The following is a 25,623-nucleotide window of genomic DNA, read 5'->3' as shown; positions in this document are numbered from 1 at the left end:
TCTTTCTTTCAAGTTTTCTTACAAAATGGAACCAAGGGCAACCTTCTTTTGCTTCTCATGTAGCTTATGTTTCTAGCTTAATTCCACATACATGCTTCTATAATCATGATACTTTTAGTTTTGCAATTTTGTTTAAAACAAAAGGTTTCAAGCTTCAAATTCTTGTCTCTTTAATTTTTAACTCATCTAATCTATATATGTATATAAAAGAAAAAGGTTCCATGTATATAAGATCATGTCCGTTTAGTAATTCTTTCTTTAATTATCCTCAACTACTTCATGATTTGAATGAAATGATTTACACTTGTAATTGATGTACATCCCTTTAACAATCTCCTCAAATATTCAGTCAACTACTTTGGTTCAACCAGAATGCCCCATACTTGTAACATATGTATATCCCCTTAATGGTCTCCCCAAGGTATTTTCCCCTATATGAATTAGTTGAAAGAATTCATGTGTGTACCTTATGCACAATCCTTCAACAACCTTAAACTTCATACCTATATCTACACATGAAACAAATTTATTAGCATAAAACCTACTTTGCTTTCAAATATTTCTCTTTCTTTTTCATCTTTTAATACATTTATCTAAAAAATAATGTTGTAAGAAAGTAGTATAGAGATATTTGGAATGGTTTCCATTGCTCAATTTGTACGAACATACCCCCCTCTTTACAATTTGTAGGTGTATTCAAAGATGGAGATGCAAGCTCAAATCTTTTTCAAAATCTAGATCAATGACCCTTCCATTCAGGCAATAGAGACTTTTCCCCTTATCTCTCTAGTACTTTTCTATTTATGCAATGCATTTATTCAAATAGTGTATTGGGAGTTTCCATGACTTGTGTGGTATTTGATTGCATTGTATCAAGTGTTGACTAAAATTTGAACATTCTATACCTTATAAAATAGTTCTAAAATATATTTCAATAAAAGTGTAATATTTTACCACTTGTATGTAATTTGAATAAAAATGATAAATTTCTCTTGTTTATTGATTTATGTACCTCATATTCTTCATCCAAACTATTCTTTAATATGCATGTTAGAAACCTAATGCATATAGTGCAATATATAAGAAATTTTAACATAGCAATTTAGGAGATATGATAAATTAATGACAATTCTCCATTAGATATTCATAGAATTTATCCATCGATTGATCTCATAATGAACTTCATCCTTATCATTGATACATGTTGAATATTCTTATTTTCTACCAAATTTTGGCCTCAAATTAATCTTTTTGAAATATTTTCTTTAAATTCATGCTTGATGAACATAACAACTTTTGTGGTCAATACTTGACTCGGTTAACACTGAAATTACTTGATTAACACTATGTTCCTTCACTTTTTTCTCATGTCCTTGATGAGAACTATAGCGGGTTGGTTAATACTAGGTTCTTTCATTCACCAACCAAACTGTCTTACTTATACATCTTGTTTAAGATCATATAAATAAATCAACCCAAAATTATACCACAAAAGCCTAACCCATGTAAGTTCCATTGAATACCAAACATTTTCTCAACACTTATGTCAACATAATTTGTTTAAATCTTCTTCATCAATCAAATGATAAGACACTCTATTGGATTAACATAATGTCTAACTAATTGAGGATTGACATTAATGTAAACATAACAACTTATATGACTCTCACCAATACATTAAAAATATTATACATTAGGGTTAATAGTTTTCTTGGGGGAGTAGTCAATTTTGGGTAGAATTACTTTAAATTATTGTGCATTTTTAAATATATTTTTTAATACTCGGTGATCTTTTTAGATTATATTAGAGATGATTAAACTTCAAGAGTTGGCATAATGGCAACTCTGTCGTTGATGTCAATGAGGGAGAGATATACATGAAAAAAATTGTTGATTAATGGGGTGGATTAGAACATGAAAAAATATTTATAACCCACCTATATCTATGAGAGAGAGATGTTTTTAAACATTCACAAAGTAGTATGAATGTAGATGAGGAAGACATGTTTTTTATATTATTGAAACTTTCATGTTTTGCATCACATGTTTCCATCAATGCCAAAGGTATTGGAAGCATGAATGCTAATGATATTCCAATGGGGGAGTATTATAGAAAAATGATATGATCATTATAATGATGGTATGTTACATTCATGACTATATTTGTCATTGATGTCAACATAGCAATTTTTTGTGGTATCTGACAGAAGAACAGTAGAAAGATCGAGTTGGTATAGATAGACAATCGAGTACTTTCACTAAGTGAGGTTAAAGGGACATACTTATAAGTGTCTAGTATATGTAATTAACCTTTAAAGCATAAGATATAAATCCTATAAGAAGTTATGCAAGCTTTAGTGATAAGTGTTTAGAGATAGAGTTTATAGAGGCATGTTCTGGTAAACTTGTTATATCTCTTAACAAAGTTGTTATTCTAAGAAGCTCAAGTTAAATATGTGACGAAGACATTCTAGATATGATGTAGCTAAGCTTTCTCAGCATAATATTGCATGTACATAAAGTTATTCAAGTTACAAGGTGAAAGATTAATGTTATCACTAAGAGTAATGTGTTCTTCATGTGGTCCTATAATAATTAATTGAGAAGGTGTAATAGCTGACTCAGGGAGTTATTGTATGGATTCAATATAAAGAAAGGAAATTTTCCTTTACCATGTATGGGTAAGATTTAATTATTATAAGTAGCACAAAGAGTGGAATGCAAAGATAAGAAGATCAAAATAAAGGTGAAGCTAAGGTTTTATTATATGATCTGAAGTTTGATACTTGGATCTAAGGTTCGTGGCCTAGCCTACAGGATCTAAAAATGATTAGTAAAATTGAAAGGATAGAGGAAAGAAGCTAAATTTTAGTACATAAAATTATTTTTCAAGGAATAGTTGAGAGATTAGATGGATAGTGAGTTTAGTGGTCATGCCCCAAAAGCTATTTAGACAATGGGTCCTTCTATCTTCTACAACTTCTAATAGGGTTAGAATCTTCTAACAAGGATTCCATGTCACCTAATAGGGACTCATATGTACTAAATGTTGTAATAGAATTCTAATAGGGTTTTTCCTCTAACAAGAAATATATATTTTAGTACATCATCTTATGGGCATCATTCCCACTTGGGTTTTCCCTTTGATCAAGGGTTTCCCTAGTTAACATATTTGGTGTAATTGTATATGTGCATCTTGTTATGGTTGTTGTTATAATCTGAGAACTCAAACTATTATGGAAAGTGCAAATGTAAGAGTTGATGGAAAATTTAGGATACAAGAAAGAATAGTTGATTACAATTTAGATGATGAGAATTTTGTTGCTAAACTAACTAATATGAAGTATTCTTTTACACTAATAATGATTTGTAGAGTGAAGGAGAGTTGAGGTAGGAACAAATCTCAAAACCTTCAACAGAAATAAGAGTTGAGATAACAACTTCTACTTCTAGTAAGAATATGACAAAGAATCATCTACCAAAGAAGATCATTGGCAATAGAGATAAAGGTGTGATGACAAGAAGTAGAATCAATGAAGAATTATGTCTGATATCTCAAGTAGAACCAAAGAATGTAGACGGGGCATGTAAACATGACTATTGGAAGCAAGCTATGAAAGAAGAATTTGATCAAATAGTGAAGAATGAGACATGGGAATCAATCCCTAGACTAGTAGACAAGAATGTGATAGGAAAAAAATAGGTATCCAGGAACAATATGAATGAAAAAGGTGAAGTTGTAAGGAACAAAGAAAGATTGGTATGTGAAGGTTACTCATAGCAAGAAGGAATAGACTATGATGAAACCTATGCTCCCAAGGCAAGAATTGAAGTAGTAAGGTTATTATTAGCCTATGCAACACTTAAGAAATTCAAAGTGTATCGGATGAATGTCAAGTCAGCATTTCTAAATGGAGAACTTGAAGAAGAGGTATACATAGAACAAAATAAAGGTTTTCCTTTAACAGATGACAAAGAAATGGTATGTAGATTGAAGAAGGCATTGTTTGGCTTAAAGAAAACACCTAGGACTTAGTATGCAAGGTTGAAGATGCATTTGACAAAACTTGGATTTAGCAAAGGTATGGTAGATAGTAATCTATATTGGAAAGAAATAGATAATAGATTGATGATTGATGATTTTGGTAATATTTTTTGATGATATCATATTTGGAGAAGATGATGATGAAAGTGAAAAGTTTGTAGAAAAAATGTAGAAGGAATTTGAAATGAGTATGATAGGAGAGATGAAATACTTCCTATGATTAAAAATTGTGCAAGATAAAGAAGGAACCTTTATTTCTTAGACTAAGTATTTGAAAGATTTACTAAAAAGTTTTGATTTGGAAACATGTAAACCCATTGGAACACCTATGATAACTAGACACAAGCTATCTATAAAGGATGAGAAACCTACTATTGAGTAGAAGAAGTATAGATCTATAATTAGAGGATTGCAATATCTAACTCACACAAGGCCAGATATAGAAAATGCAGTTGGAATTGTTCCAATATTTCAAGCTAACCCGAGAGAAAAAAAATATGTAGTAGGCAAAAAGATATTTAGATACCTAAAAGAAAAAAAAGATTTTGGATTGTGGTATCATAGATATAATGATTTTATGTTATATGCTAATACTAATGCTGATTGGGAAAGTAGTATGGATGACTAAAAGAGCATTAGTGGTAGAGCCTTCTTTCTTGGAAGAAGATTGGTCTCTTGGCTAAGCAATAAGTAGGAATGTACCTCACCAAGTGCAATAGAAGAAGAATATGTTGTAGTAGCAAATAATTGTAATCAAGTTGTTTGGATGAAGCAGATGCTAAAGAATATAGGAATAGAATTTAATGAACCTTTTGGCATTCATTGTGACAACACAAGCATAGTAAATATGTTGAAAAATCTAGTGTTGCATTCTAAGAGTAAGTAAATTTCTATCAAGTATCACATGTTGACAGAAAAAGTTGTAGAAAATGAAATCATATTGTAGATATTTTCACTAAGCCTCTTCCCAAAGAGACTTTTGAGTATTTCCAAGGTATGATAGAGATTATGCCCTTCCTAAATCAGAGCAAGTGATGCAAGAGTGCATTAGTCCAATGTAACAAAGCACTATTATTTTTTTGGATTGAATGTTGATGCTTCCTATATGAGGGAGTATCTATGATGGATAGAGTCATCTAGGACTCTTGTTGGACATTTTTTTTGATAGTGTCTTTGGACACTTGAGCAAGTCAGAGACAATTTTTATAGAGATTTTTGGTTGCTAAAACCTTTGACATTGATGTCAATGGGTGAGATATTACAACATGAAAAATAGATAAAATAGTTTGAGGAAGAGTGATTGAAGAAGAGGATTTGAAAAGAAAGGTTAACAATCTCTTGAAGTGGTATTCTTGGAACTAGATGTTTTTCATCTATGTTGCCATCAATGCCAAAGGGGGAGATTTTTGGAAGCATAAATGCCAATGTTATTCCTATGGGGGAGTATTATAGAAACATGATTAGATCATTATCATGATGATATGTTACACTCATGACTATGTTTTTTGTTGTTGTCAATGTAGCAGTTTTATGTGGTATCTAATAGAAGAATAGTGGAAAGATCAAGTTGGTACAGATAGCATGTTGAGTGCATTCACTAAGAGAGGCTAAAGGAAGATACTACTAAGTGTCTAGTATACACATCTAACCTTGAAAATATAAGATATTAAGTTTGGAAGAAGTTATACAAGTTTTAGTGAAGATTGTTTTGAGATAGAGTTTACAAAGGCATGCCCTAGTAAACTTGTTATATCTCTTAGTAGATTTTTTATTCTGAGAAGTAGAAAATAAAGATGTGAAGAAGACATTTTGGAGATGATGTAGGTAAGATTTCTCATCATAATATTGCATGTATGGAAATTTATTCAAGTTACAAGGTGGAAGATTAATGTTATTGCTAAGTGTAACGTGTTCTTAATGTGATCCTATACTAATTAATTGATAAGGTGTAATAGCTAACTTAGGGAATTGTTGTATGGATTCGGTATAAATAAAGGACATTTTCCTTTATCATGTATGGATAAAAGCTAATGATTGTAAGTAGCACAAAGAGTAGAATGCAAAGATAAGCAGAGAAGAGTGAAGGTGAAGGAAACTTTGTTGTTGATTTTTATTGTATGATCCAAAGTTTAATACTTGGATATAAGCATTGTGACCTAGTCTATAAGATATAATAGCAATTGGTTTAGTTTATAGGATAGAGGAAAGAAGTTAAAGTTCAGTACATAAAATTATTCTACAAGGAATAGATGAGAGATTAGTTAGACAATGAGTTCAATGGTCTTGTCCCAGAAGTTGTTTGGATAGTGGGTCTTTCTATCTTCTAGTACTCCTAACAGCGTTGGCACAACTCCTAATAGGGTTGGAATCTTCCAAAAAGGATTCAAAGTCTCCTAACATGGACTCGTATGTACAAATGTTGTAATAGACTCCTAATAGGGCCCATCCTCTAATAAGAAATATTTATATTACTACATCATTTTGTCGGCATCATTCCCACTATTATTTTCTCTCTGATCATGGGTTTCCCTAGTTAACATATCTAGTGTAAATGTGTATGTGCATCATGTTATGGTTGTTGTTTACTTTGTTTGAATAGTTAAGATTATTTAAGGTGGATAAATATTTTAATTATTGAATAATTGATTTACTCCCCACCCCACCCCCCTCTTTGTTATCTTGGTGAACTATTGTTTCTAACAAAAGGGAGAGATTGTTGGCATGAATCCCTTATGGATATTTTTAGTATTCTTTGGGAGATTATTGAGTGGTTATGTATCAAATTGATGGCTTGGTTAAGAATTTATGCTAGTTTATATCATCTTTCTAGATAGTTCTAGTAGAGTGGTAGAGATAGTTTTGTTTGATGAGGTTTTTAGTTGGTGAGCTTCTGGCAGTGGCATTATAAGTATATTTGTAGATGTTAATAGAATATACATCTATATTTTTAGAAATAATTATGAAGTTTTCTATGAGTTACAATGTTTTTTTGAAGACTAGTTGTAGGACATTTTCCAGGAAACTATGTGTTGTTATTTATGTTGTATCCTTTTGGAAAGGTTAAAGCTTGTTCAATGGGCTTAGATTTTGGTTAGAGACATGTTCTTGATGCTATGTTTGAAGTGGAAAATTTTAATTTTCATTCTATGAATAATTATGAAGAATAATGTGTTGTTTATTCCTTAGAGGATGACTTTGTTGTATTAAATTTATGTGATATTCTTTTGTAACATGTGGAGCCTAAATGTAATATCTTATATTGGTCCTATATTATTCATTAAACATTGGGGAAGACTTAAGGATGAATCAATTAGTTATTAGGACTTGATAAAAAGGAAAGATGGTTTCTTTGGTTGTAAGTATCTTTTTGGATTAGTAAAACCATATGTGGTCATATGTTAGTACATTTCTCTTGGATATGTTATCCTAAATTATTTAGTGAGAATATTTCTGAAGTAATTTTGGTAGTGGGTTTATTTGTCTTCCTTTCAACTCCTAATAAGGTTGGCACAACTCCTAACATGGTTGGAATATTTTGACAAAGATTCAAAGCCTCATATCATGGATATATATGTATTGATTTTATTTATTTCACTTCTAACAAGGTCACATCTATTGGTGCTCATAATTGCCTTCTTGATTTTGAGCACCATTGAAAAGACCAAGCCCTTAAACGCTTTTTAAATGTAAATGTACTCGGTTATACCCTTAAGCCCCGTGAGGTTTTTAATGTTTCTAACACCTTCCTTTTAGTCTGCCTAAGTGTTCCATGAAGTTCAATTGTCATTTCGATTCATTTGGCAAAGTTCTGTTTTCAGCTAGTATCAATTTTGTATTTTCACTTAAGTGTCAAACAATGGTAAGAGGCCTTGTTTGCAAGTGAATATCTCGCACCCAAAAATATTTCATGATTCACCACTTTGGGAGTATCTAGTATCCATACTTGAGAACCTACGTTTCAGACTTCGAGTCGTTTTGAGTCCATTTGACTAGGTTTTGAATCCCTCAAAGTTGGTCAATTACTGTTTTCATGTTTTTATGATTAATTCTGAATTCTGGGAAGCCCTGTTTGATGAGTTATAACTCTGACCCAGTTGACCCAAATGCTAGAATTCCTTTTGCATTGTATTGTAAACGTCAGAGACTTCCTATGTTTCAATTTTTAAGTCTTGATGAATCCATTTGATCAATTTTCAAATGTGATTCCATTTGGAATTTATATCTTTTACTGGTGTCAGTATTTGGAAATTGATTGTAAGCCCTGTTCGTGATGTCATATCTCTTGATTTGTGATAGCTCAAGTTAAATGGATTATACCTCGGTGTTGCCCTTTGAAAATACTCCAAGCGTGCCAATTTTCAAATCTTGACGAATCCGTTTGCACACTTTTCCAGGGTCATTCCATTTGTAAAAATTGTTATGTTGTCATTGTTTCCTATCCTGCAAATCCAGGTAGCCAACTTCTGACGCTTGTCACATTCATCCCATGATTCATCATGAGCCCAATTCATAGAGTTATATTCTCCTCATGACAATTTACCAATTTCCCAGTTTTCATTTACTCATGTGCCCGTTTGTTCAGTTTTCCATGCCATTTCCAAATGCACTTTCTAGCTTTTTGACATGTTTAATTGTAGGTAATTTTAAGGAGGTAGCTTCGGAGGTCGATATATTTTGACCCTAATTTCATCATGCAATGAGATCTGGTAGGCCTGTTGAACATGTCAAAGAGAATAGAGATCCTGAGTTTCAGAGCTTAGTTAGTTGTTTGGGTCAGTTTTTAAGGCCAGTCAAAAGACCTCCTGGCATGAAATTGATTGTTTGCAAGAAGAGGTGAAAATGAGTTTTAAAGACTAGTTTCTGCTCAATTTCATTTCCAATCAGTATTAGATGTTCAAATGATCAATTTTCCAGCTCAGGTGTCTGAAAATGAAAATTTTTTTAGTCGGACCCATTTTGGGGCCCGACTGATTACATTAGATTGATGGAACTATGTAGGGATTGAAGAAGCTCAAGTTGCAATTGGTGAACATAAATAACACCCATGATTTCACTCATTAGTTCGTGCTCGTAGTATTGAGTCCTCATATGAAATGTTTTTTATAAATGCCTAATTGTCTATAATGCTCTTATAATGTATTGCAATGTTGAGTCACTGTTTTCAATCAGTGAAGTTTCTCCTCAAATGTGCATAGACAAGTTGTTGTTAAGGGATGGAAAAATATGTCATGTGTGGAAATCAGGTGAAGATCCCATCCATGTCTAGGTCTCCACATTTTTGCAGGGTGCATCCACATTTGAATGAAGGCAGCCCACGTCATTTAAAACAGGCAATTTATATATGGAACAAAGCAAGGGCCTCACGTTTGGCACAAAGAAGAGCATTCGCAGCTGCAGGGCATTTACATAACATAGGGGATCAACCATGCAAGAAAATATTTGAGACACCCAATGCTTTGGAAACAAAGAGGACCGCACATCAGACAAGGAAAAAGAACACGTAGTTAAGCAAGCAATCCCTAAGTTATGAAGCCATAGTCAGAGTTTAGAAAACCTCCACGCATTTAACAGAAGGTGCCAACAAAAAGGAGGCCAACGCTCAAAGAAAGGAACATGCATAATGAAATAAGAACCCCACGCAGGTGAAAATGGGCAAAAAGGATGTGAGAGCCGCCTGCATAAAGGAGGATCTAATAAAATGCCTCACGCCATATTCAGAGGAATAGAGCTTCACGTGGAATAAGGGGAGCTCTGCGTTTAAAAGAAAATTCGCGCCTAAACACAGGTGAAACTCATAGCAGATCCAAAGCTAGAGCCACATACAAGGAGGAGGGAGCAGATCAGATTTAGATCTTTTAGAGGAGGTGGCGCTCAAGAGTAATTTTTCTAATCGAACACACCAACATCTCGATCTTATTCGTGTTTGTCATCAGCCGCAGCTCACTAATTTGTTCCAAAACCCCCAGCCCGAGGCAGTTTTAAGGAGCTAAAGATTGTTCGCTTCATTCTGCATGCAATCACAAATGAAACTTTTGATCATCAAAGTCAACCGAACATGGCATGGTATCACATGCATGCCCTTCATTTAACAAAAGAGAAGCCGCTGCTAAATTATAGAGAATAGGCTCACGCAAGAAGAAGATGCCAGTTAAAGAGAGATATCGCAGTCAAAGCCACCATGGAGGAAGTTGATGTTTAATATGAAATCTTGGTGCAATAACAAACTCAGAGTTTGAGTAGGGGAAGCCATCCCGTCTTGAAAGACTACCATGCATAATGAGCATTTTCAAGATTTTTAGTCCCACATATTTGCCACGAAAGGCTTTTATAGTCTATAAGTAAGAGAGCAAGCAAAGCATAAGGTGTCTTATGAGAAGCGCCTTTTAGAAGGAAATGTTGTTTGCACAATGGATCCTAGCCAGTTGCAGGATGATGTCAGCATGTAGAAAGTGAAATTTTCAACCAAGGTACATGCACGCTGATGTGGCAATGGAAGCACCAAATTGCGCCAAGTGTCATGATCCAAAGGTTAGCACATGCCTGCAAAATGGAGTTGCATGGAGGTTAAAAAATGCAGGGATGCGCCTGGGTGCCATGTGGCCTGGCGGGTCCCACAGGTGATGCGATGGCCAAAATGAGCAGTTCAGACGGAGGCACAGGATTTTGCCACGTGGCAAGATCTGACGGTCTGCACATCCCTGCAATATGGAGTTGTAGGGACTTAAATAATGCGGGGATGTGCCTGGGTGCCACATGGCACGGCAGGTCCCTGTGGCGCTAATGTGGCACTATAGACAAGGCGATGACATGGCAGCCTGGGTGGCACCCAGTGGCCCAAAAAAGCATAAAAATTTTGAAATGCAAAAATAATAATTTTAAATTATTATTTCCAAAAAATGGATGCACGTCAGATTTTTGAAAATCAAATGGATTTTATTCTAAAGTTTGACTTTAGACTATTTAAAAAATTTCAAAAAATTAAAATTCTAAAGATGTGTAGACCTTAGTTTCCTAGCCAGAGGACGTTTTTTCAAATCGACTTTCTGGGCATTTTTGGGAGGCTAGATATGCACTCCAATATACCATAAAAATTAGGAAAAGATGAGCTATCCATTTTTGGAGTCATATTTTGCACAGGTAGCAGTATTTTTGAGCTTCAGGAGGATTTTTCTCAAGTACCTGAATTGCATCTGTTTTCAAACCAGGGAGTTCAGAATTATCTTCCAACATGGTAATGACCTAAATGTGAACAAAAGGCAATGGAAATGCAGTTGGGGTCAGATTTGTTCAGATTTAGTCAGTAAAAGCTCATTTTTACTGGCATTTTCATGGGGCAATCAGATATTTTGGTGATTCAAAAAGCTTTTATCACTACGCAAAGATATTTTGCAAATCAGTTGCAAATAATGATGAAACAGAAAATTAGATGGGATGAAAGAAGAAAGAGGTTACTCAATTACACAAGATTGAATTTCAAGTGGACACTTGTCATCTTCAGAACAGATCCGGGAATTCTTTCTCTTCTATATCTTTCTTTCTTGATTCCATTTGAAGGGTTCCAATTTCTGGGAAGAAAAAGTTCGTTGATGTGATACCATTAGGGATTCTAGTTTTTGCACTATGAGACCATTGGTTCTAGTATTTTGACATGTTTCCATGAGGGTGACACCATTTTCTTCAGCAGAACTCTCATGTGAACAGAAGTTGTAGAGATAATATAGATAGTTCTGAGGAATTAGGTTGTTTCATGTTTTAATTTTATGCATCTGAATGTATAGTTTCAAGGAAATGAATACATATGAGCAACAATTTCACTACTTTTGTTCTGGTTCTTGTCTCCTGTCTCAGCAATATGTAAGTCTTATGTGGTTTTGGAACAAAGATTTGAGGCCCATTTGCATCCCTATCAAGTTGTATGTTTGATGTATTTTTCTGTTGGACCAAAGGGCCAAGTAAATGCTCGATATGTTTGAACAAGGTTACTGGTTATTTGAGAAGGATGTTTTGTGAGAATGAGACCTGAATGAACACTGATATCTAAATCACAAGGTGGTTGGATAGATCTGATGTCACAGATGTATGTTTTGAATTCATGGAATTGCCCAATGGATTAGGCACTGATCAGAGATAGGATCATTAGGTTTTGCTGCATGTTTGAGGATTTGTTGAACATCAACATCAATAATCAACATTTTTTCCCTTTCATGTTGAAGAACTATAATAGAATGCCCTCACTCAGTTTATGAGGTTCCTAGATCTGCATTTAGCTACTGTAGATTGATGTTATATCATGAGTTATTAGGAGAAATAAGGGTTTTATCTGCTTCATAATAGATTCAGTATATGCTTTAACAACTGGTACCATATAAGGAATCTATAGGTTCACCCATCTAGGTTTTGCAGAGCCTGAATTGCAGAAGGAGTATAGCCTTATAGTTGGCCTAGTGTCTGAATGGATGTGTTGATAATGGGAGTTAGCTGCCCCTAGATGCATTTTGTTCTCATCAGGGTAATTGGAAATGGGTAACATTTTCAAACACCAACAACATCCTTTCACAAGGAAATTTTATATTAGTAGATCATATTATCCTCATCATTCCTATTAAGGTTTCCCTCTAATCAAGGATTTCCCTATTTAAAATATCTTGTGTCACATTGTATGGTTATTATTTTATGGTTGTTATATCTTTAGATTATATGTTTCGAATTTGTTAAAGTTGATAAAAAATGTTTAAAGCATATAAAATTGGTAGATCTTAATTTCTAACAGTATCTTGATGTTCATCTTAAGCTTTAGCATGACCATTTTTACCCTTAAAAAACTTATTTTAATAAAAATGTGTTACTTATGTCATGAAAAACAATGTATTTCTATTATATTTTTAATATGAAAACATAGAAAATGAAACCATAATAATACTACATGAATGAATAACTAAAGAGGATTTTTAAAAATTAATAGAAACATAGTCCTTAGAAAACAACTAGGAAGTTACTAGGTTATGCCTTCATTATAGGAACAATTTTAGAAAAGAGCTCTAATAGTTGTAGGACAACTAGTCATCGAACACAATTCCAATTAAACAACAAAAAATCTAGATCATTTTGTTGTTTTTCCACATCATTTCTTAAGTCAATTTTTCTCTCAAGAGTGGAAAACAAAAAAACCATGCCAATTATCATTCCATTAATCACTAAATTGAGTTAATTTCTTTTTTAGGTGAACCCCATAAATTTACTTAAATGATAATAAAATCATTTCATTTGAGCCTTATGTCAATTAGGACACTACAAAATAAGAATATAAAAGGGGAGAAATTGTGCTATTTAAAACACCAAAAGGAAATCAAAGAAAAAATATATTTAATTTTTCCAAATTCTCAAAAAAAAACTTCCATTGTTGATCTTGGAAGTTAATTTACAAAGTCTTAATAGGGTTTTAGGTATTTGAAATTAGTTATAACTGAAATAAATGATGATTGAGGAAGTGTAGTCAACTTTGAGGAAGATGTAGATTGTAAGGTGTAAGAACAAAAAAGGTTTAGGTCATAATTAGGAGATTGTTGGATGCTAGAAGATATTCTTATTAGGAATTTTTTCTTGTTGTATTTGGCATTAATCTTGTCATTTATGTCAACATAAATGTCTACTGGATAGTGTTCCTTTTAGTGAAAAATATAGAAATAAATTTGGTAAAGGTACAAATTTATTATAATTAAGCCTTTGACCTTTATGTGATTATGTTAGGTCAGTCTACATTCTATATTTTCCATCACAAGTGTTCTTGCATCAAAATGGAGAAGTAATGTTATTACTAAAGACTTCTTGTAAATAATATTTGCTAAGAACTATTTCAGAAAGAGGTTTGATATCCTATGTGATGAGTTTTGGTGGAACAAGTTTTTGGTTTTTTATTTAGGATACAACATGAGGATGAAATTTCATGTCTATCTATGCATTACATTGAGGATTAGAGACTTCAAATTTAGTTTTCTCATTGTAAAATGAAAGGGAAATTACTTCCTAATTGACTTAGTCATGTTGATTAGATTATTATGATTAACTATTAGATGATATCATGTTATTTGATATTGTAACATATTATATATGTGTTCTATATGAAACTTATGGAATCACATTGGTTGATATATTTCATTTTGTAACTAGGTCTCATATTGATCTAACCAATTCTAGAAACTTTTATAGAAGCATGAATTCATTTGTGATTTTAAAGTACTATATCATTGGGGTGTACACATCCAAAAGCACTAGAAGGCACAAAGTTTTGAAATATTGACTACTAAGCATGCATCCCTACTAGACCATTCAATCCTATATCTTTTTTCTTTTGTTGGATTGCTTATGGGGCATACAACCTTGCTAGACTATTTAATCTTATTGTCTTGGTGATTCATACTAAGACTCACAAATCTTACTAGGTGAGCTAATTACATATCAAATCTATTTTTCTTTCATGGTAGTAGGATTAGATCATGGAATTATATTTTTTAGAAACAATAGTCCACCAAGATAACTGAAAGCGAGGGAGGGGCTGAACTAGTTATCCAATAGTTAAAACATTTATATTCTTTATACAAACTTAACCATTTAACCATAGTAAACAAAAACAATTTTAAGATTCTCATAGACAATTACACTAGATATGTTGACTAGGGAAAACCTTAATAGGAGTGATGCCCACAAGATGATGCACTAATATTAATATTCCTTGTCAGAGGATAGACCCTGTTAGGAGTCTATTACAACAATTAGTAAATAGAGTCCCTATTAGGAGACTTTAAACCCCTATTAGGAGATTCCAACCTTCTTAGGATTTGTGTCAACCCTATTAGGAGTTGTAGTACAATGTATTCAAGATGAGCCCACTGCCCAGACATGCAATTTCACCTACAAGAAAAGCTCACTAGTCAAACAAATAATTTACTATTATGTTCCTCTTTCCTTTGTTCTATCAACCAAACCAAATACTATTAGACCTTTTAGACTAGTTTGTGAACCTTGAATCCAAATATCAAACCTCAAATCACTCGGAAAAACATTGGCAATGAAGTTTCCTTCACTTTCACTCTACTTTTCTCAAATTTGGAATATACTCTTGTGCTACTTATAAATATCATCCTCATCCATCCACTCATATTTTAACACCAAGTCCATAAAACAGTTTCCTAAGTTGGTTGTTAGAACTTCTCAAATAGTCATTATAGGACCACATTAAGAACATGTTGCACTTAGTGATAACATTAATCTTCCACCTTGAAACTTAAATAATTTTTCATATATGGAATATTATGATGAGAAATATTAACCACATCATCATGAACATGTATTCTTCATATCCTTAACCTTTATTCTCAGAATAACAACTCTACTAAGAGATATAACAAGTTTACCAAAACATGTCTCTATAAACTCTGTCTCAAAACAAACATCACCAAAACTTACATAACTTCTTCTAGAGTTATCATTTCTTCTTTTGACATTAACTACATAAACTAGATACTTAGATGTATCTCTCATAACTTTGGATAGTTAGAATACTCAACTAGCCATCTGTATCAACTTGATATTTTCATTGTTCTTCTATTAAATACCACAAAAAACTACTATGTTGACGTCAATGAAAAACTCAGTCATGAATGTAATATATAACCATAGTAACATATATACAATACTCCCACCTAGGAATATCATCAGCATTCATGCTTCCAACAATCTTTCAACAATATTATCATTGGTAGTGCTCCTATTTTTGCTATATTATCACTTAGATGTTATTGCAATAGCTTTCCATATGTGATAGTAATGAATTAGGAATTTTTGATCAAGGATTCTTTCAATAATTTCTTTGTATTTTGTTTTAGTACTAACCCCTTTTTTTCCCTTTTTTTATGCTCTTCTATATTGGTTTGGATTTATGATGCTTAGCTTAGGGAATTATGTCCTTAGGCTTAGCAATATCCTATCTCTTTGCAATATGTCCCATCTTTCATCATCTATCTCTTCCTTTACTATAAGTATGAATTGTCTCATTCTCCTACTAAATTAAGGGATAAATGTGCCATCTTGAAATGGAAGCACTTTCCTTTAAGACCTTTTATCCCTCATCTAAATACTAATCAACTATTCTCTCTTGTATTCTGAATTTCTCATAAGTTCTCACATTTGCACTTTCTATAATAGTCTTAGTTCTCTTATTATAACATCTATAAGCCTTTCTTTTCAATGAATAACCAAGAAACATACATTCATCACTTCTAGCATCAAACCTACCAATATCATCATTTCTCTTTATGTAACACTTACTTCCAAATATTCTGAAATGTTTAACTATAGGTGATTGATCAAACCATAGTTCATAAGGTGTCTTGTTTGTTTCCTTCCTAACTTTTACTCTATTCATAGTGTAGACTATTGTATTCAGAGCTTCTCTACTAACATAGCTCTAGTAAGTTTTGTAATAGGCTTGTCCCTTCTTTCTACAACACCATTTGGTTCAAGGGTTCTTGGAGCTAATAGTTATCTTTTAATTCCATTTTCTTCACAAAACATGTTAAACTCATTTGAAGTAAATTCTCCTCCTCTATCTAATCTTAAACATTTAATCATTACACTAGATTCATTCTCAACTCTATTCTTGAAGATCTTAAACTTGTTAAATGCCTTAGATTTCTCATTAAAAAATGCATCCCACATCATTCTAGAAAAATCATCAACTAGAATCATAAAATACCTTTCACCATAGAATCCTCTTGTCTTTGTAGGACTGATGAGATCTGTGTGTACAATCTCTAACTTTGTTTTAGTGATAATCTTCTTTCTTGAAAAAGAAGTTCTGATATGCTTTGCCAAAACACACTCCTTGCAAATTGTGTTAGTAGGCTTTACAATATTCAACAAATCTCTAATAGAAAACATTCTACTTGTCCTCACATTATTATCAAAGTCTATATGGTAGAATCTCGTATGCCATAACCAACTATCATCTACCTTTGCAAACAAACATATCATTTTAGTAGGATTCAACTGAAATACATTACCTTTATATTTGGTTCCTACCGCAATTACCTTTCCATCTCTATCTCTAATCATGCATGTCTTTTTTTGTGAACTACAACTAATAACCTTTGTCTACTAATTATCCAACACTCAAAAGATTATGTTTTAACTCATCAACAAAGTATATATACTCAGTATTAGTTTTACCATCAAGAGTTATAGATCTAATACCTTTTTCTTGGCATGCTACATTGTTTCCAACTCTAACATTTCCTCCATCCTGACTTTTGAAGTCAAAAAGTTTGTTTATGTTACCAGTCATATGATGTGAACAACCACTATCAATTATCCAATTAGATTTCTTCTCAACATGTGATACCAAACCTACCTTCTATAGAATTTATTCTTTAATTTCTGCAAATCCAATTTCATCATCACTAGCATTTAATGCTTGTTCACCATTACTTCTAGCACTTCAATAACTTCAACTCTTAATCCAATAACTGAATTAGCAATTAATCCATCACATGTAATATGATCTAATTGGGGTGGGGATGATACCCACAAACTTTAGTACTATAGTATAAAGTTAGCTTGTTAAAGCTTACATTTCACTTCTAATGATATACCCTATTAGGAGCAATAAGTACTTCTAGGTCCACCTTGTGAAATGATTTACAAATATATAATTAAGTATGCACTCAGTAAATAGATTTACAAAAGACTATTAGGTATACCTTGTGAAAGTATTTGATTGATCCACCTATTAGGATGAAATAGTAGATGATCTCTGATCTACAACTTGGTTTGCTGAATGAGATTCTTTTAAGTATTAATCACCTTGCTATGATAGATATGACTTTGTTACTCCTTATACTGTTGTAGGCTTTGTAATCTAATCTTTTTGATCTTCTCTTATTAATTCCTCTAATGCATATATTTTCTTCATTTCACACACACTTTGGATATGATATAATACATTACATATATACCAATCCAATTATATAAATTACAAAGTTGGCCACAATACAAGTTAACACCAATATTACAAAGTTGGCCCACATGAAGACACTTAGGTTCTAAAGACTAACTCGATGAGGTTTTGATACTTGGCATCCATTGTCAATGCTCAAATCATCATGCACTTAGTAGATGTAGAAGCTAGGACCATACTAATCACTTCCTCATAGTCTTGAACTTAGTTTTCACTAGTAACTCAGTAGATATTGTGAAACTCATCATATAAACTGAATCACTTGTTTACCATAGCAAGACTCAATAAACACTATCATCTTGAGCTTGATATAAATTGAGTCACTTGTTTAACATTGAGAAGCTTGGTTAACACTAGACTCACATCACATACACTACAAACTTAGTGAACACTACACAACTTGACTTGTACTAGTAAACTTGGCATACACTGATATACATAGTTTACACTACTGATCTTCACTATAACTATGACTGCTCAATAATCACTGAGATTTGTCAAAAGGACTTGGTAGCAACTATAGAACTTGGTGACAACAAAAATACTTAGAAAACATTGTGAACTATACAATGAACTTGGTAGCTATATACATTCTAAATAAGTGTCCTTACATGCTATGTTGACATCAATGACAAACATGCTATATTTTTCAACTTATTGTAGAGCTACCAAGGTCTAACATATCTTACTCCCCCATTGATTTTTCAACATATTGCATGATCTCCCTCATAACATATGTCTTTATACATGTATATTTCTCCCCCTTTTTGACATTAATGCCAAAGGTTTATTCTATTTATTTACATAGTGTATGCGTGAATATGCAGCCTCTGCTAACACACACACTTCAACATGGTCATTGTATGAAAATTCATCTCAGAATGAACATTGGATTGTTCATCCAAAAATCAGTTGGCAAGGTGACCTATTGCCTTCTATCTAAAGGGAATTGCTTGTTAGATATCCTCAGATTTGAGGTGTTTAAGTAACCAGACCCTCTATGAATGAAGGATTTGAAAGAAAATGTGACTAATCTATACGAAAATGCAGATTAATCTAGAATGGAGTATGCACATTTAATCTAAAAACATGTAAATGAAAGCTATGCTAAAATGTATGCATATTATGCTAAATGAGATTAAACTAGAAAATGAAAATCTTATGAAAATAAGGAGCTCAAATGAATGCACAATCCAGCAACAATTTGATGCAAATTCTCATTCAACCTCCCTCAAAATGAAGAGATGAGGGTCTCTTAAATAGACTTTCCTAGAATCCATCAACAGTTGAGATCGATTTCAATCAACGGTCAGGATTAAAGGTGAAGTTCAGTCATAAAGGAAGATTTCCAAATTAACAAGAGTTAACTAATTTAATTTGAATAGAATAAGGAGTTAACTGATTTAATTCCTTTTTGATCAATGGTGAACTAGAAATTTCCCTTTTTGAACTGAAGAGAGATTTTGGTGAGATAATTAATTTAATAAAATGAGATATACTCTCATAATTACCTTTTCTATTTAATTAAATAATCCTTTAATTAATTAGAGACACTTTTCTTATTTAATTAAATAACTTCATTTAATTAATTAGGAATGGCTTCCCATTTAATTAAATAACTTTGTTTAATTAATTAGAAGTAAGTACTCCATTTAATTAAATAATTTCGTTTAATTAATTAAAATAGGCACATTTATTAAATTAAATAAATTTAATGCCATAGTACATTAGCCTTAAGATATAATTTAATTTAATTAAAGTATAAATGCTTAGTAATTAAATTAAATATTAATCAATAGGTTTAATGTGACAAATATGAGTAAATACTATAGGAATTAAATAATAAGCATGATGAATGCAGATTAGGGTTTTCTACATCTGACAATTAAGTCAAGTAGCAAGCAGTAGAATAAGAATTTGCCTAATGGAATAGGACTTTAAGATTGATCAGAAATAGACCAGAATTGGTTGAGATGGCAATGAGCCAATTTTGGGGTATTACATTTTGCCCCTCTTTGAATGAATATGCGAGCGACATGTTCAATTCAAAGATAATCAGAAAGCATGATGCAAACATGAGATTGGTTCCGAAGTTGATTACACGGAGACCAACTGATAAGCTTTTAAAGATTTTCTCTAGAACAAAGCTTAATCCCAAGGAATCCAAGTAGAACACTTAGATACCTAAGATCGATAGAATTTAAAAGACTATCTCTGGAACAAAGCATAATCTTTAAGGATCCAGACAAAACGTCTAGATACCTAAAATTGATAAGCAATTAGAAGATTATCTCTAGAATGGAGTTTAATCTTCAAGGATCCAGATAGAACACCTAGATATCTAAAATTGATAAGAATTTAGAAGATTATCTCCAAAATGGAGTTTAATCTTCAAGGATCTAGATAAAACACCTAGATACCTAAAGTTGATAAGCATTTAGAAGATTATCTCTAGAATGGAGTTTAATCTTCAAGGATCCAGATTTAACACCTAGATACTTGAAATTGAAAAATAAAGATAACAAGGTCCAATCATGAGTAATAGAATCATCCCCAGAATGAGGCTTGATCCTTAGGAGTCAGGGTTTAGACTGTCCCAATACTTGTCCATCAAACTCTGAGAAGAGTTGTTATAAGGTTGATCAATTGATGAAAAGAAAAGATAGGTAGCAAAGATGCCAGATAGAAGGGAACAAGATGCCTCGAGTGATGAGATGCCCCAAGTGATAAGGACATAAGATGGGAACCAGATGCCGCAAGAAATAGGTATTTAATGATGTTTAATCATCCTGCTCCCTCAAGAGTGAAATCGAAAGATGACACACCAAAAATATGATTTGAAGTAGTATATCATGAGATATAGGAAAATTTTGAAATTTAGCAAAATATAGAAGAGATCAGAACGATTGAAAGAAGATTTTATTTGAAATGATGACCGAGTTTGACCAAATGTTGACCAGATTTAGCCACAGTTGACATGAGTTGACTATTTTCAAAATGAATTTTGAAAATATGGAGAATGTAAAGTTGAAAAGATTCCAAGATCACAAAGTATCGGAAAGATTTGGGCTGTACAAGCATTCAATCACGTCGGTTCCCAAAATTTTAAAATAAATTTTTGAGGCTTTTAAGTGTGTCAGATTTTGAATTTGATCCTAAAAATGGATCAAGAATGGTCCAATTAGCCAGGGGTGTGATTTTTGCACAAATCTGAGCACTTTGAAAAATTTGGTCAACAGTTATATAAGGGCCCGAGGGGTCATTTTGAATTCATTTGTGCTTTTGTCTTGTAGTGATTTTGAGCTTTGATAGAGACAAGGTAGTGAACGTGAGATATAATCATTTTGAGTGCTCTAGATGACACAACTGGCCATCAAACTATGGGCTACCGGTGAGTCGTTGATTTTCCATCTTCGTACTTTCATGTTTATGCATTTCGAGGTCATTTATTACATTTTTAGAATGCTTTTAGGATTGTTTAATCTTTCTTCATGTGAGATCAATTAGATTTCACATGAAGAAATAGGGTCCCCTATTTCTTTGCACGCAGTGGTAAGGATCTTCGTGCGGGAGGCATTTGGTTTCGTGCGAAGAAGGAGATTCTTCGTGCAAGGCGATTCATTTCTCACGCAATAACATCTTTCTCCACACGAACATTTCTTTCTTCGCACGATCATATCCTTTTTCACATGGAGGGATTCTTTACACAAAGAAAGAATGGTTATGCACAAAACTGATAGAATTTCACGTGAGATTTCACAAAATTTGCGTGAAATTCTGTGACAATTATGCTTAAATATTTGATTTTCACATTTAACAATTGCATTTTAGTTTATTTTGATGCTTCATTTTGACTTGATACTGATCGTTTGTTTATCATTTCTTGTTGTGCATGTAGGAGTTCTTTGGAGATATTGCATTCAGATCTCATTTCCCACCATACGGGGAGCTACTGCGGAGTCACACATTGCCTGATTGGGTTTGTCTTCTTTGTGCCGAATTCCAATTGTGATGGTGAATCAAGACCTTCTCACTTCCTTGGTGGAGCATTTCCATTCAGAGACGAACACCTTCCACTTGCCAATGGGTGAGATGACCATCACACCAGAGGATATATGGAGGATTTTGCACATTCCTTTCCACATCACTTGGGTCATCTATGATATAGTGCCCCGAGCAGGGACAGAGGCATTATCAGTTGTGTTTGGGAGAGAGCTACTAAGGGGTAGGGCCATCAACTGGGATGAGCTCATGCATACTTACGGACCGACACACAGGCTAGCCACTGTGTTGGCTATATTTTTGAGTTTGTTCCTATGTCTTGACAGAGGACAACATGGTTTGGAGTGTGGATGGGGAGTCATGCTCTGCAAGATGGTTGAGGCACCCGAGATCTTTGGGTGGGGTTAGTGCATGTTGGCCCATCTTTTCCATGAGATGCATGAGGTCATCTTCCATGAGAAGAAGACCATAGTAGTGGGAGTATATGTATTGTAGATCTAGGTCTGGGAGCATCTTCTCGTATGTCAATCAATTTTTGAGGAAGCCAGAGAGCCCATGGAGCCCTACATATGCAGATATTGAGAGAATATTACCCAGGCCCACCTAGGTAAGACTGAGCACTAGCAGACGCATCTTGATGACCTGGTGTCCGTTATATGGTGACCGTGGAGAGAGACAGTGGACTAGGATGATACCCCAAGAGAGCTACCATGGATGTTTAGTTCTTGACCTCTAGTGGGCCAGATGACATCAGTGATCGAGAGATTTGTTATCTCACGAGTGTGGCAGTATTATGGCTGTCCCCAAGACATTTCACATGACTATTGTGCCTATGCCAAGGTACAGAAGGATATTGAGTAGGGATGGCCACCACAGATGGATCCAGGGCAATCCATGATAGATATCTACAGTCTAGCTATAGTTCAGTGGGACTACCTATGAGAGGTAGTAGATGCAGGGATGATGCCTACATATCAAGCATTTTTTATCAGCCATCCGTTCCCACGCTTCACAAATCAACTAGGGATGGAAGGGAAGTTATAGAGACAAGTGCCCCAACAGCAACAAGCACAACCATAGCTGCTAGGTTAGTCACAAATTCTACCATAGGTCTAGCACCAGGTACAACAGATGCCTATTCCTCCACATTAGATGGGATTAGACCCAGGTGTTGGGGGTAGTGGGGTAGGACATAGTTGGCAGTGGAGGCAAAGGATAGAGGAGCAGGCCCCTCAGCAAGAGGCTCCACAGTAGCAGGTGCCACCACAGCCACAAGCACCTCCACAATAGTAGGCACCAGAGATGGTAGATGAGGATATGCTAGATCAAATCGTAGGTGGGGTGCAAGAGTATCGCAAATGGATTTTTTAGGCCTCTTGATAGTTGGGAGAGTTATAGATTGTAGTGGTAGTTAGGGATGCACAGCTAGCAGAGCGACAGTGAGACACTAATCTTTGGAGAGAGCACACCGAGATTGCAGAGAAAAGATTAGAGCTGTGTAGGATGAGATCCACTTCTAGTCAGCTCAGGCAGTGTATTACTATGCTCCATACACTAGTGTTGTGCTTGATGAGACACTTTAGGTGCAGCGATATTCTCAGTATGCGTGAGAGTCTGGGGGTGCACGACCTCCTGTCAGGCCAGATATGGCATCACCGCCTTCACAACCTGCTGCCTATGCTCCTCTCACTCCTCCTAGAGGTGAAGGTTCAGGATAGAGTTAGACGCTCTATGCCTGATCTTTGATTTTGATCCCTAGCTATGTATCAATTGGTGTGCCAGCACCACATGTATCATTTTTGATCGATTGTGCTCAAGTAGTGCCCATTTTTGTACTGACCTATTCTTTTGATATATATATATATATATATATATATGAGATTTTGAGCTGATTTTTTGTGTACATGTCATTTTCTATTTTGTTTTACTTTGATGTACATGAGATGTATGTTGTAATTAGATAGAATACATATGTATGAACTGACATCTCACATAGTGTTGTGTGTTTTTTCTTGACAGTCACAGGTATTCCATTGAGGAGCATGAATCGATGAACCAAATGCTTGTACAGCCATGGAGGAATTTGATGCATGTGGAGTATGAGTAGAATGACCATTGAATTGCGTGGTTATGCAAATGAATTATGTAATGCAAGACTATGTTAAATGCAACCCTAAGCCTAGTTACCAAGCCTCAACGACTTATCATCACTAGATATAAAATAAAGCTGGTATATTATACAATTCCCACTGACATTACAATCATGGAAATATGAATATAACATACGTTATTGGTTTGTCGGGATTAAATGTAAGCATTTGAGGCACAAGAAGCTAGGATGACCAGAACATTTGTCCCTTTTAATGTAGCAAGTTAACATAAGCATCAGAGCATAAATGCTAGGATGACTTGAATGTTGCTTGCATGACAGGCACACCAAACACATGGGAGATCCCTCTTATGCTAAGTATTCAGTATTCATTCTGTTCACAATGACCCTTGCATTCGTAACCTGAGACAGAAGTGCACTAGATATACTTGCAGTGACCCATACGTTCACTTAATAGGACAAGTATCAGTATGTACTATAGCATGAAGATTTCACTCCAACAAACAAGGAGAAGAACCAACGTTATTGACGTATTCATATAAAAAGAGTCGAGGTACACATAGCCATCCAATACGAGATGCAAGCTCTTATAGTGGACACCCCTCTTATAAGAATAGATCAACTTATTGGAACTAAACCACAAATATAAAGAAAAGAAAAGATCATGCCCCCAATCATTACTTCTCTAGTCAAAGATGACATCATCAAGTTGCTCAAGGAGATATGATAAATTTAAAAAAAAGAAAACAAAGAAAAAGCTTAGCATATCCAAACAAGTATATCATTTTTGAGTTCAATGTTTTGGGATTGATGTCAAGTGTCAATGTCCAAAACATGTTTGAAAGAAATCTCTTCAGTAAGGTGATGATAGTAGGCAGACACAGTCATAATGACTAGTGATTTTGGTCAAAAAGGAATCTTCATGATGAAGAACCTAAGAAGGACTGAGTGATAGTAGGTAGACACAGCCAGGATGACTAGTGACTGACACAAGAGAGATCTTCCATAAAGGAATCTGGAGACATAACCTAAGCAACAGTAGGCAGACACGGCTAAAACAACTAGTGACCATTGCGAAAGAGATTCTATGAGGAGAATCCTGAAGAGAGTGACACTAGCAATAGTAGGTAGACACAGTGAGAGCCACTAGTGACTGTCATGAAGGAGATTCTATGAGGAGAGTCTCAAAAAGAGTGACACTAGTGATAGGAGGCAGATACAGTGAGAACCACTGGTGACTATCACGAAGGAGATTCTATTAGGAGAATCTCGAAAAGAGTGACACTAACGATAGGAGGCAAACACAATGAGGACCACTGGTGATTGTCACAAAGGAGATTCTATGAGGAGAATCTCAAAAATAGTGACACTAGGGACAGTAGGAAGACGCAGTAAGGACCACTGGTGACTATCATGAAGGAGAAATGCCCCTAAGCTATGACAAGACTCAATCCA

This window comes from Cupressus sempervirens, chromosome 4 (genome assembly GCF_028749045.1).
Source record: "Cupressus sempervirens isolate cs-2001-9-10 chromosome 4, ASM2874904v1, whole genome shotgun sequence".
In the NCBI taxonomy this organism is placed as follows: domain Eukaryota; kingdom Viridiplantae; phylum Streptophyta; class Pinopsida; order Cupressales; family Cupressaceae; genus Cupressus; species Cupressus sempervirens.
Note: the sequence above shows the minus strand (reverse complement) of the source record.